Genomic DNA, 13,184 nt, shown 5'->3' with positions numbered 1-13,184 from the left:
AGCAAAGCATTACATAAATTAAAGCATTAATGTTCCTGTGCACTGTTGGTGACTTGCATGTATTGGATTTTTGGACTGGTGCTACCCTACAAAACAACTGCAAACATTGGCCTTTTAGCAAATGTTTCTCAGAAAGTGTGATGCATAATGCATTAAAATGTATATCTTTCTCCTAGTGCAGTGTGCGGCGTACCACTGCAGCAGCACGTTCGTGCGTATTGCACTAGCGTGGTAATCTAGACTGGCCCAGAGTGTGGCGTGGCACATGATTTGTTGCTGAGTTGGGGGGGCCCTCGTGTTGGCTCACAGGGGGGCCCCCAAAATGGCATGTTACACCACTGTATTTAATGTAACAGTGCATTGTGTTCTGTTGCCATAGAAGGCATCCACTGTATGTTCTGGCTGGACCCACACCGGCTTGTTTCCTTTAAGTACACTGCTTGTTTGTGTCTTAGGGTCCAGATACAGAAACCACTCTTGCTGCATCATTCCATGGGCTTGCATGGTGTGGTGCTTGTAAGAGTAACTTGCACAGAGGCATTGAGCTTCCCTTATTTCTGTGGGTCATCTCAAGTCCAACCTGACTGTACACCCATAGTGGAATTCCTTGTTTGTCCAGTGCATTGTACCCAACCCTTCTTGTACACCATTGAGGTTTGCCCTTTCTTCCTGTTCTGTTGTTCTGAGTTACCTTGTCTCTTCTTCCTTCTTGTTTACTTTCCTGCAGTATGTGCTTGCCTGTCCCCTTATACCAGCATAGCCACCCCATAGCCCTATTAATCCCCTGACAGACCCTTGACAATGGGTAGTTAGTGTGGTGGGCGACTACTGAGGACCAGCCGGCTGGGCTATATTGATGGTACATGTACAAAAACGGGTTCCTGCTGCATACTGTGCCTGAGTCATGGGAGGTCAATGAAATGTCAGCATTGAGGCCGAGCAGTGATTGGTCATGACATTGCAACTGTGTATCTTCAGGTCCTTTTACAAAGTATCTACTGCCGTTAAGCATAGTCAATATCTGTGCAGCCGATGTATTCTTTTGCACTGCGTCCTCTCCTGCTGAAGAGCCGAGTCGACATTGCCCAACCAATTGCCTTTAACTTAATCCTGAAATGATGGCGCGCCGTTTCTTTGACTGGAGTTCCTGCTGCCCTATGGCGACGCTATCCTATATCACACGCAATGGATGCGGCCATTGTTCCCAAAGCATAGCTAGTGGCTGAAAGGGATACAGAACTGTGCAACTTTCCATTGATGTCTGACCTGGTTCTTCCTCTATTAAAAACAGGCGGTGGTTGGGTGTGGCCCCCTTTTAGAGTTACATCGCGTGCACTGGCATCCTACATAAAGTGGGACACCTCGACAGATTGTCATTTCTGGGCCGAGTCAAGAGCGCCACGCATCAACCGGGGACATTTCCAACTGGGGACGTTTGCATCTGATCAAAGCAGGTACAACATGTCCTCTTAAATCATCATGCCTTATAGCAAGCTGCGAGCTAGCACTGCCCTTGTTTTCTTTTATAAGTTTGTCACAAAATGTATACAGCGTGCCTTACCGTGTGTCCTGTTGTATAGAATAGCTTCATTTTCCTATACCTGCATTTAATAATATGGAATAATTTAATAATATGCGCTCAGATACCTTCGGATTAGGTGCGCTTTACAAATAAATAAATAAATACATGTGATTAATCTTGCAACAGATCTGAATCATCCTCTCCTCTTCTCCCATTGATTAATCATGTCAATTCGCACCTGTGACATCCGGCCCCCTGCCTTTCAGCAATGGAGGGCTGTCACGTGAGGGAACTGCCACCCCCATCCGCGAGAGAAAAGGCAACAATACATGTTTACTTTTTAATGCACTCATTGAAATAAAGGAAACATTCCAGTTTCACTGCTTGAGAAAACCTAAGACACCCGCTGAATGTCATAGCATGGACATTGTGGGAAAGCAATCGGTACACAGATAAGGGAACGTGGAGCCCATCTTAATATGTGTTTGCAACATGTTAAACTTTCGGAAGGCAAGTTTGTCTGAGAATGTTTACACTGTGTCTTTTTACTTGCAGAATTCAGAATGGTATCTATCGTTCATTTTTCGTGCGAGTTGTGTTTGTTATAAATGGACGTGTGAAAATGCTGTCATGACTATTTAATTGCAGGCACAGAATGAACACGTTTTAAAATGCAGAGGGGAAGGGTTGATTTGCAACGACAAAAATAGCCTTGTGGTCCTGCCTGCATGCACCCTGGCGAATTGTATTTGCGCAGTCCGGGGTCTGCCTATTCATGGAGGGTGTCAAGGCTGACTTCTGGGGGGGGCTGGGTCTCAGAACTCTGTGATGTGGTGAGCATGCGATGGCTGGGTGCTGTGTTTTACAAACCTATACAGAAATGATCAATATCCCTGGCCAAGGCCCTTGAGCTCGGAGTGATTGAGGGCAGGGAGCCGACCCACCCCATGGCCTCTGAACAATGTCCTTTCAGTTGTAATGGACCTTTTTTTGTCATTGAATTGTTTTATAATGCATTGCAATAGTCCGTTGATGTAATGTGTAATGCATTTTATTCTGATAGCTTGCTGATGTCTTATGAATCCTTTTTTTTAAGTTCTAAATAAAGATCAGCGCATTGATAGGCGTATGCCAATAATAACACCAAAAGCCCCAGGCAATGCCATATGCTGCGAGCACAAAAGTCGAGTGGTTTATATAGATGTCTACCGAATCCCAAGAGCCTGCTGCCAGCTTGTAATGATTTCAAACCTGTCCTTTACGATGCCAACGTGGCACAAAGGTGCCTTATAACACCCCTTACCTTATCTGTACGTTATCTTTTTCTGGCTCCCACTTACCTGAGCAGTGAGTTAGACTGGGGTCATGGATGGCAGACGGACAATTTTTGGCGACATCACATCCCATTGCGTTTGTTGTTTAGTCACCCCTCTCTCTCTCTCTCTCTCTCTCCCTCTCTCTCTATATATATATCTCTCTTTTTCTCTTTTGACCTCTCTACAAGTTTCGCAAATATAATAAACATTGCGTCCCGAATTCTTTCATGACAACATTAAATAATTAAATATACCTGCACACATTTTCCCGTGGAGTATGAAACAGATTTGAGTGTAATTTCAAAGCAGCACAGTGTGTCACTTTGGATGCCGGATGGGTACCAATGATACGGTCTGAAATAACTTCTCCTTTTTAGTATAAAGTGATGAAAAGAAGACATCTGTTGTCATTTTTTACTGTAAACATCCTTGATCGCTGGCAGTGAAGGCAACCTTCCACCGTACTTGATTTGAGATGTGATTGGGCCGTGCTCTGATGATGCCCTACCAGGTAGAGCCTTCTTTGGGAGCGCGGGGGGGGGGGGGGGGGATCGGGGGGGTTAGTCATTCCCAGAATTAACCACCATAGGCCTTATTACACAATCGTTGCAATGGTGCAAGTGCAATTCTGCACTGAATCATGGCAGAGCACGAAACCTGTTCAAATGCATTTTTGTTGAAGTGCATGTTTGCAGCAGAGCAATGATTGCCCTGGCACTAATGGGACAGGGAATTAAGACCAGTATGTGGCCTGGTTAAAAAAAAAACGATTCTATTTTGGCTTCCTATTAATACAAAGGAACTAAAGTTTCATTTAAAGGGTTCTTTGGGAGCTTAGTAACCAGGATTTGTAATGTAAATGGCTTTTATTCATTACATCGATTTAATCTGATCTTATTTTTGTTGCACATGTGGACTGAGAACTATGACTAATCCTGCTGCAATTAGCCATAAAATGAAGGCAGCTTTTGAAGAATGGGCTCTCACCCATTATCCATCTGGCTCCTTTTTAAACCCACAATCTTTGGACTATTTTTGTTTTAAGATCAGGCAGGGATGTGAGCCATGCTTGATGTGGATCACATGCCCACGCAAGCATGCACTTTATGTATGATTTTTCATTTAATGTTTACCTCTTTTTAGTTTGATGGCTAAGTGGCAATTTTAGACTCTGCCTGTTACCACACAAGAATTTCAAAAAGGGAAGGAATGGACATTAACATAACATGATGGATGAGGTGCCATTTGGTACTTTGAGCAATTAATATTGTCACACTGTGTGGGCAGTTTAGCAGTTGTCATGCCGATGGCGATCTGGCAGAGCCTAATAATAATAATAATAATAATAATAATAATAATAACAATATTATCTAGGCATGTTCACTTATGTATTGTTCCCAGTGACTATTCCATTCACTCCCCTCCACAACCTGGTCAGAATGTCCCTCAAAATCACCCCATTGTAAGAAGCTCACTGCTTCCCATCAAATCTGATTTTTTATCTATTGTGCGATCTTTTGTGATCAAAAGAACATTGTTCCTCTGGTGTATAGATAAAACAAATATTTCAAAAAAGTAGCAGGCGCTCCTATCCAGAAAGAACATGGCATGATAACCTGTTCTGAACATGGCATGATAACCTGTTCTGAGATGAGAGTTTGGAGCACACGCTTTTTGCTCACTGTACCTTTCATAGATGGGAAATAGCCATTTGCATATCAGTCTTTGTCCCGCCCACATGGGCAGTCCAGCACCAAAATGCTATGGCAATTCCTCTCTGAACAAGAGTACCAACAGCAACCCCATACACGTGTTTCAGCCTTGTTGGGCCTCATCAGTGAGGTGAAGCTGTGCCTCTCTGAGCACAGTGAGCAGGGAGTCCACGTCTGGTTGCCCCCAGGTAACTCAGGGTGACCAACCCCAAGTTTCTTACAAATATTTCAAAAAAGGTAGCAGACGCTCCTCTCCAGAAAGAAAATGGCATGATAACCTGTTCTGAGATGAGAGTTTGCAGCACACGCTTTTTGCTCACTGTACCTTTCACAGATGGGAAATATCCATTTTCATATCAGTCTTTGTCCCGCCCACATGGGCAGTCCATCACCAAAATGCTATGGCAATTCCTCTCTGAACAAGAGTACCAACAGCAACCCCATACACATGTGTCAGCCTTGTTGGGCCACATCAGTGAGGTGAAGCTGTGCCTCTCTGAGCACAGTGAGCAGGGAGTCCACGTCTGGTTGCCCCCAGGTAACTCAGGGTGACCAACCCCCAATCAAACTTCTAACCATCACCTTGGAGAAGGCCTCCCAAAACCAACAGGAGTAGCATACAGAAATACCCAATTGAGCCAAAAGACGAGGATGATACCAGGACTATTCCTCTGCCTGAAGTCTTTTCTTTTTCTTTTGCAAAATCCTGTCTTTCTTGGTCTACGTCGAGAACGTTGAGAACGCATAGTAAAAACACTAAACACTCCTCTTCAAGACCAAAACGTCTTTGTAAAAATCTAAACACATTAAATGCAAATAATTTTAAAAAAAGAAAGATGGTTCACCACCTGCACTACAGCAGCTGAAGCGGGGTCCAGCATCAAAAGACCAAGACCATCCAAAAGGTCTGATAGCAGTAGACCAATCAACGGGCTTCAGAATCCCAGATGTTAAATGACGCACAAAAGGCTTAGGTAATGCCAAGAGCCTCCAAAATCAGCCAAGCCATGGGAGGTTGATGACTGCTGGATGGCTACAGCTACCACTCTTGTCCTGGAGCTAACCTGGAAGAGTGAGATCAATTGATGAGCCTCCAACACCAATTCCAGAAGCAGAGAAAACTATGTCTGTGCTAGCCAATCATGTGTCACTAAGCCAAAGGTTTCCCAGAGGTGCTGTACCTTTAGGAGAAAACTTGGTGGGAACACAAAGAGGGTGGAGGGGAGTCATAGTTATGAGCTACAGTCCTGTGTTGAAGAATTGAAGAACGACATCTGTGGTCCCCACATTGGGGTTTGGCCCCCAGCTCATAAAGCGGCTCAGTTGGCCCAGCAGTCCAAAAAAAAGTGTTCTGTCTGGTTATGAAGAGCTCCACTGTCAACATGCCCTAAAATAAGTGAAGATGCCCGGATCCAATGTCCAGTTGCTGTGGGCTGTACAATGACAGTGGCAGCACTCAGTGCCCTTGGTGCACGTGCCCAGCAGGAACTGCATGCTGGGAACAATGATGCATGCTGGGCAGTGGGACTAGAGAATGTTTTACAGGTACACCAATTCATTGCAAATCTTTGCTCTGAAGCGCTTGCTTGGGCTCACTGCAAACATGTTGTCCATCAGCAAGATGATACTGGAGTTCCAGCAGCGACTGACCAGGTTTCTCAGTGCAAGTGTACTGCCTAAGGGTTCTAGGTGTTTTCTATGGTCCTTTTCATCAGCAATCAATGACCCTTGATGGTGATGCTACCCAACTAAAAGAGCTTGTTCAGATTCTATGATGACATTCGGGGAGCATCCAATGAAGCAGTCATCACATGCATCCATGATCACAAACCATCAGGATGGTAGGTTGTGCCCCGTCAAAGGTGGGTTGCTTTCAATCACGGCAGATCACAGCAGATCCCTGTTGTGCAATGGACCCAGAATGATTGCATGAACCAAGGAGGAAAAGAGCTGCAGGAGATTTAACAGCTGACATAGGATAATGAACCTACTAGATGATGTCCGGGAGGCCTCCTTGTACATTAAGCAAATTGTATGCGTCAAGAACTGCAGTTCACTTGCCGTTATGTCCAGATTGAATCCCAAGAACCAATCTCCTGAATGTGGTAACTGACCAAAAACCCCAGGCTGCGAATGGGGTCGATGCCACAGCCACTGGGAGTGAATCATGGCAGGGCACTGATCCATCAAACAATGTTATCTCGATAAATGATTATGAGGGTTCCTCACATGCAAAGAAAGGAAACATGATTCAGAGCCTCAGTGGAGCAGCAAGGTGCGGAAGAGTGACCAAAAAGGAGACATTTGACCTGCCAAAGGTAACCATCCCAGCGCAACTACACGAATTTGCAGTACCCTTGACACACCCAGCTGCCGTTCTGAAGGAAGTTGCACACAAGATGAAGACCTTCATCTTGAAGTGGTGATATGGCATCCAAACATTGAGGGCTCAGAGGTTGATGACGAGGTGTAGACTCTTTTCCTTTTTTTGCAGTCTAGGAAAATATTGCTGATAAAGCCAGGTTTCGGCTAGGGGCCAACTTGATGGTGTCCTTTTTGAGCAGCAAATGGAATTGTTGGTCCATGAGACGGTGCTTTATTCCAAAAATGGAGATGGGGTCAATAGAGAAGGCTGTTATTGGCCTGGAAGTTTGTGAAAGTCAAGGGCTGGATTTCATTTTTGCTCAGCCAGAAGAAGAGAGGGATAAGTACTCTTGTCAGTGGATGGCTCTCGGCGTTTTAACTGGAGGCTAACTCTGGGCAGAGCATCCTCATCTCCAGAAGAGGTGTGGTGGTAAGAGTGGTGCGAGGTATAGATTCTACTGGTGTCCTAGTAGAACTGGTTCCAGGAATCTGAAGTCTAACTGCAGCGCAAGCACTCCTTTCTTCCCCAGCCCTGACAGACACATGCTGGTGGTGAAAATATGTTTGCATTGAAGAATTAGCCTTGTCAATGGAAGCAAATCCTCTGACGAATTTGGCTAGTTCCTGCAACAAGTTGTTTCTACAATGGAGCTCAATAGCTTTGCCCTCATAAGCCTCACCAAGCGGCCAGTGAAGCCACACCGTTTATTTTAACAACACGTCACAGGGGTCCACAACAGGGGTGGGCGGCACAGGATAACTGGGGTTGCACATGCCATGATGGGAGTAGCAATGCCTGGGTGTACTGTGCAACATGATTAACACCTTCACTAGTTCAGAGGACAGCAAATCTACTGTCAGAGATGCTAACATAGAGGAGCATGGTCCAATCTCTAAAGTGCAAGTGGCGTAGGTTGAACAGTTCAAACATTGGTTCTCAGAAGGGGTTGGTTCAAAATTGGTTTTGCGACCACAGACGAGTTTGGCTCAATGTCTGAGGCTGATATATTGGAGGGGTTTGGGTGAGCAGAGATGCCTAGGCCCAGCACAGTGGCGGCAAGTCTGCATCAACCAAGAGTTAATAATGCAAAGATGCAGGCGAGTGGATGGACTCCTAATGTAATTTCTCTGTTTTGTGTACCTCAGGAGAAAGGGGACCAAGGAATGGCCCAGTGAACAGGAGAGTAGTAGAGGAGGCAGAGGGTCCAAATAACCCTGGAGTTGGATTCATTATGTGTTTGCAATGTAGCCCCAGTATGCCATCAATGTTAGCCATCATGTGAGGTAGGGTATGGTGTTCAAGGTCAGTGGTTGGGAAAGCCCGGAGTCAACAATGGTAAGGCAGACTTTCGAAAGGTACAGCGAACCATACGCCTTGACTGGTGGGAGAAAGGCAAGCAAGGACATCTTGCAGATCTGCTTGTGAAACTCAAATGCACACAGGGTGATCCGGTGCATTCATAGAGCAGCTATTGCTATTGTCTGGCGTGTCTGCAAACTCAGACTCTCCCATAAGTCAATAGAGCAGTGCCTGAAAGGGCAGTACATACCAGTGAGGGGGAGTTTTCTCGGCCAATTCAGCCTTTTTAGTGAATTTTGAACAGAGAGTTTAAACCACTTCAAAAGACCTAATGTACTTGAAATGCATATTTCCCACACATTTCCTAAAGAACTGTTGAGCTCCTGTTGGTCAAAAATGTTATTTGACTTCAGAGACCTGGTATGTTTGCACTCGGGTTTAGCCGCTGCCTTTTGCCGTGCATTTTTGCACACCCCCTTGCAAAGTGAGTAAATGCAGGCAGGGTTTACTTTTAATTGTGAACACTGCTTACCATGAACACATGGTAAGCAGCGTTCACAATTACAATTAAACACTGCCTGGCATGCGAGCGAAGCAGGCAGCGTGTACAAAAGATCCCTTTGGGAACCGCCTGCTTTATGCTGGTGCATAAAACCAGCAGACTCTATACGGATATCCAGGATTTGCATAGGCAAGAGAATTCATGCCGGCGCAAATGCTGGAGCATTTGTAAGGCGGAGTTGAAGCAAGGCAGTGGAAACACAAGTTGCGTTCTGCCCCTCTTCTCCGCTATACAAATGCTTGAGAATGTGTCATGGTGTGATGTGAATGAAAGGCGTAAAAGGCTGATCAGAGGGTTCGGTTCTGGTCCAGTCCTTGGTAGAAGTTCTTGCTTAGCTTCACTAGATGTTCGTCCAACATCTCGATGTTCAGGTCTCTGTGAAGGGTAGCTATCCTTGTCAAGAGTGGAGCTCCAGACGATATCCGCAGGGCCTTGTTCTGGACTATCTGAAGACTCTTCTGGTGTCGCTCATGGCAGGCCATCCATGCTGGGGAGGCATACGTCAGAGTAATGCGCCCCTTGTATTGGGACAAACATATGGTGTGCCATGTGTCACCAACACATGACTCTGCACAAGCCTTAGGAAGGGTTTAAAGTCAAAACACAATCCAATGTATGTTTGTGACCATTTATGCGCTGTCAGGTGCTTAAACGCCTTTGCGGACCTTGCCAGCACTATACAATACATAAGTAATTTCACGATGAGCACTGTGCAAAAAAGCCTCACTACGTGGTTCACTACACAACCCTGTTGCTCTATTTATGTTAATAATCATTTACATAGGGTGCACTGCAAACTGAACTGTCTCTTGGCCGAGTCATAGCAGTACTTCTTGTGATCCATCATGGCCCTCTACTGGTTGAAAAGTTGAAAAATAAACATTGCACTGTTTAGTCACATATTCAATTTCTATAGGTCTGTCCACAAATAAACCATGTTTCATTATTGTTTGGTGCCTCTGGATATGCTTTTGCTCATTGTGTGCCCCCTAAAATGATGTCTTGCGAAAATACTGGCTCATGGGAGGGGATCTTGGCATTCCTGTTTAGAAGGGTTTCTGCTAGGAAGACACCCGCGAAGGCGATAGTGTCAACGCCTCTGCCCACGAGGAGAAATGCCCTCACCGGGTCAGCAAATGCAGCTGCACACAATGCCTGGCAGTACTGAGGCAATCTGGTCTCCACCTCCGCGTGTATGGCGCCCATTACTCGTATGTACACAGTTGAAAATGCAACCTGGTAAAGACAGCAGGTGCTGCGAGACTTGCACAAGCATCATTGTTTTCGTCGTCACCACTGTCAGTATTCTGGGTAAATTGGGCTTCTGGTCTGCTCAGCATTGCATCCACTGTTCCTTGGTGTTTATCCCGCTGCAAGGTAATGTCACAGAACCGCCTGCAGGTATTATGCGAGTGCTAGTAGAGTGTTTAGTATTTAAATGCTTGAATGGATTGGCACCGATTTATTTAGCAAATAAACTAAAGAGGTGCCACCCTACTCAGGCTTTAAGATCAGAGGATCAATACTTGCTCACTGTTCCGAGGTTGAACTGTGTGACAAGAGGTGATCGCAGTTTTTCAGTTGCTGGTCCTAGACTTTGGAACAGCTTGCCTATGAAATTAAGAAGGGAAAACTCATTACTGACCTTTAGAGCAGGTCTAAAGACCCACCTATTTAAATAGAGTTAAGCCTCTTCGTGTCCTTTATTGGTAATTTTTGCGGTAGGTTATAAGTAACTGACTGATTCTCTACCTGTGCTAGTTAAGTTCCATCTGCACCATGATTCGATTCAGTTTATTGTGTGCGCATTATAAATGCTTCAAAATTCAAAATTACCTACTCTTAATGAGTGGGCTTCAATTGGACCTGTTAAATTGTATGTGTTAGCATGGTTGGGTGTTGTGAAATCTGTTGTAGTTAGATGTTGGGTGCATTCGGCAGTGTCGGGGGGAGTGTCAGTGCCAGTGTTCCAAGGTAGTGAGTTGGAAGCAGAGGCTGGCTGGTGTGGAAGTGCCAGTGTCTCGTCCCAGGATTACTCGTCGTGTACAGTCCTTACCTGAAGGAGACACGAACAATAAACATACCTACAAGAAGGGAGTGTCCAGAAGCCTTCTTAAACCCATGGCTGTTATTTCAAAACCCCAGAAATAATAACCAAGAATAAAAACGAAATGGTAAAAAGAACACAGTTTACATTGAAGGGAATATAAACAGTCCAACTAATTTTAAATGTAGAAAATAAAAATAACCAAATTCATCAGTTTCCATGCATTTACGAAAAAAAGGAAAAATATGTCGATATGATATGATATTGCATTTATAACGCGCCTATACACAAGTGTTTCAAAGCGTGACGAGGCAGGGGGGAACAAGAGAAGACAGAACAACAATCCTAATAGGCCATGTATCATTCAGATCGTGCAAGTGCATGGGGAGGTGGAAAGGGAAAAGTGCGTGGGGAAGGGAGAGGGGAAAGTGCAGTACATGGGATAGTAGAATAAATAAGATAAATAAAAACGGCCACTGGTGGCAAGTGCAAGTTAAGTGCAGATATAAATTCTGGTAGGGGGACTGTAGGGATGCAGAAAACAGTCCCTGGATGCAGGGGTTGTTGGGAGGCAGTGCACGTGGGCAACTGGCGGGGCCTGGGTCCGAGAATCAGAAAGGGTGGCCAGGTAACCAGTGCCGTTTCTGCCAGGAATTTAGCAGGGGAGAGCCAAAGAGGAAGGTTTTGAGGTGCTTCCGGGAACCAAAGATGGTTCTCCTCAAGTTTCAAGGAGGCAGGAAGACTGTAGAAAAGAGGGGTCTGGGTGCCTTCTTTTTGTTAAAGAGGGGCTTGACTCAAAAAGGCGTTAATTACAGGGAGAAGAGAGAGTCATAAGCTACCCCTATTTCACCGTGTTAACTACGGTAGGTTTTCAAAAGGCCAAACTAGGCTTGCATGTGATATTCCATTTCTAACTGTGTTTTCTTTACTATGAATTCTATATTCTATATGTATGCCTGAATAAACCAGAATTTCTTTCCATTCCTATATATATATTTTTTTTGTGACTTTTGACAGCTAGCAATTACAAACTAGCCTCCTGCCTTTTGAAAACCTACCGTAGTTAACACAGTGAAATAGGGGTTGCTTATGACTCTTCTCCCTGGCAGGAAGACTGTTCCAGAGGGAGGCCCCTGCCGAAGAGAGAGAGATCTACCACCAACTCGTTGCCTGGAGAAGCGATTGACCCTAAGGGAGTTGGATGCGGATGAGCGAAGAGCTCGAGAAGGAAGATATTTAGGAAGACAGAGTTGAAGGTATTGCGGCCCCTGGCCCCAGAAGACCTTGTGTACAATGCAGAGGGCTTTGACCTTAATCCTCGCAGCCACTGTGAGCCAGTGAAGAGATTTCAGTCCTGGAGAGATACGATCCCTGGACTTGAGGCCAAGGACAAGTCTTGCAGTCCTGTTCTGGATAAGTTGCAGAGGGCAGAGAATAGAGGCAGGCAGATTTAGATAGAGGCTGTTACAATAGTCCAGCCTAGAGAGAACCAGGGCTCTGGAAACAGTGAGCTTCTGGGGAAAGGAGAGGAAAGGAAGGATACCTCTGAGGAGGTGCAGCTGGTAGTGTGACTTCTTAGAGATGTCGGAGATGTGAGGAGAGAAGGAGAGTGTGGAGTCGAAGATGACTCTGAGGTTTTTAGCCTTGCAGATGGGAGCAGGAAGAGGGCCAAGGGAGGCCGGCCAGAGAGCTGCAGGGAAGGAGGGAGTGGATGTGCCGATGAGTAGAATCTCAGTCTTACTGGCATTAAGGCAGAGGTCATTGGCGGCACACCACTCATGGATGGCAGACAGACAGTCAGAGATGAGGGAAGGAGAGGAGGAGGCCGAGGGTAGCCTGAGAATTAGCTGGGTATCATCCGCATAGCACTGGAAGTTGGGGCAAAGAGCGGTGATGCGGTGGGCAAGGAGTGCCAGGTATTGGTTGAAAAGCCAGGGAGAGAGGTTAGACCCCTGGGGGACACCACAGGTAGAGATAAAGATATCAGAGAGGAAGGACCCAAGTTGGACCTGGGAGGGTTGGTCGCAGAGGAAAGAAGTCAGCCACGCCAGAGCCTGACCAGTGATACCCAGGTTATCACGGAGACGGTTGAGCAGGGTGGCATGATTGACAGTGTCAAAGGCAGAAGAGAGACAAAGCAAGATGAGGACGCACAGGGTGTTGGAGTCAAGGTTGGAGAGCAGGTCTTCACGGATGTTCAGGAGAGGAGTTTCCATGCTTCTGGCAGCTCTAAAGCTAGACTGATGGTCATGAAGACAACCAACAGATTCAGTGTGGGGATTAAGCTGGGAGATGGCCAGTTTCCCCAGGAGCTTGCCCAGAAAGGGAGTGATGGAGATTGGCTGGCAGTTAGCTGGCAGG

General features: G+C 45.8%; 1 protein-coding gene across 1 annotated transcript in view; it reads left to right on the top strand.

Moving 5' to 3' along the window:
* Positions 1 to 1,309: 1,309 nt before the first annotated feature.
* The window catches only part of APOD (apolipoprotein D), a 191,303-nt gene continuing 179,428 nt past the window's right edge, over positions 1,310 to 13,184 (top strand). The window contains exon 1 of the mRNA XM_069618588.1: positions 1,310 to 1,454. The gene's annotated coding sequence lies outside the window, so the exon portion shown is untranslated. The remainder of the gene's footprint in view (positions 1,455 to 13,184) is intronic.

The sequence above is a fragment of the Ambystoma mexicanum genome, chromosome 10 (genome assembly GCF_040938575.1).
Source record: "Ambystoma mexicanum isolate Mex_15411 chromosome 10, UKY_AmexF1_1, whole genome shotgun sequence".
Classification (NCBI taxonomy): Eukaryota; Metazoa; Chordata; class Amphibia; order Caudata; family Ambystomatidae; genus Ambystoma; species Ambystoma mexicanum.
The sequence above is the reverse complement of the archived record's forward strand: the minus strand, read 5'-3'. Positions and strand labels throughout refer to the sequence as shown.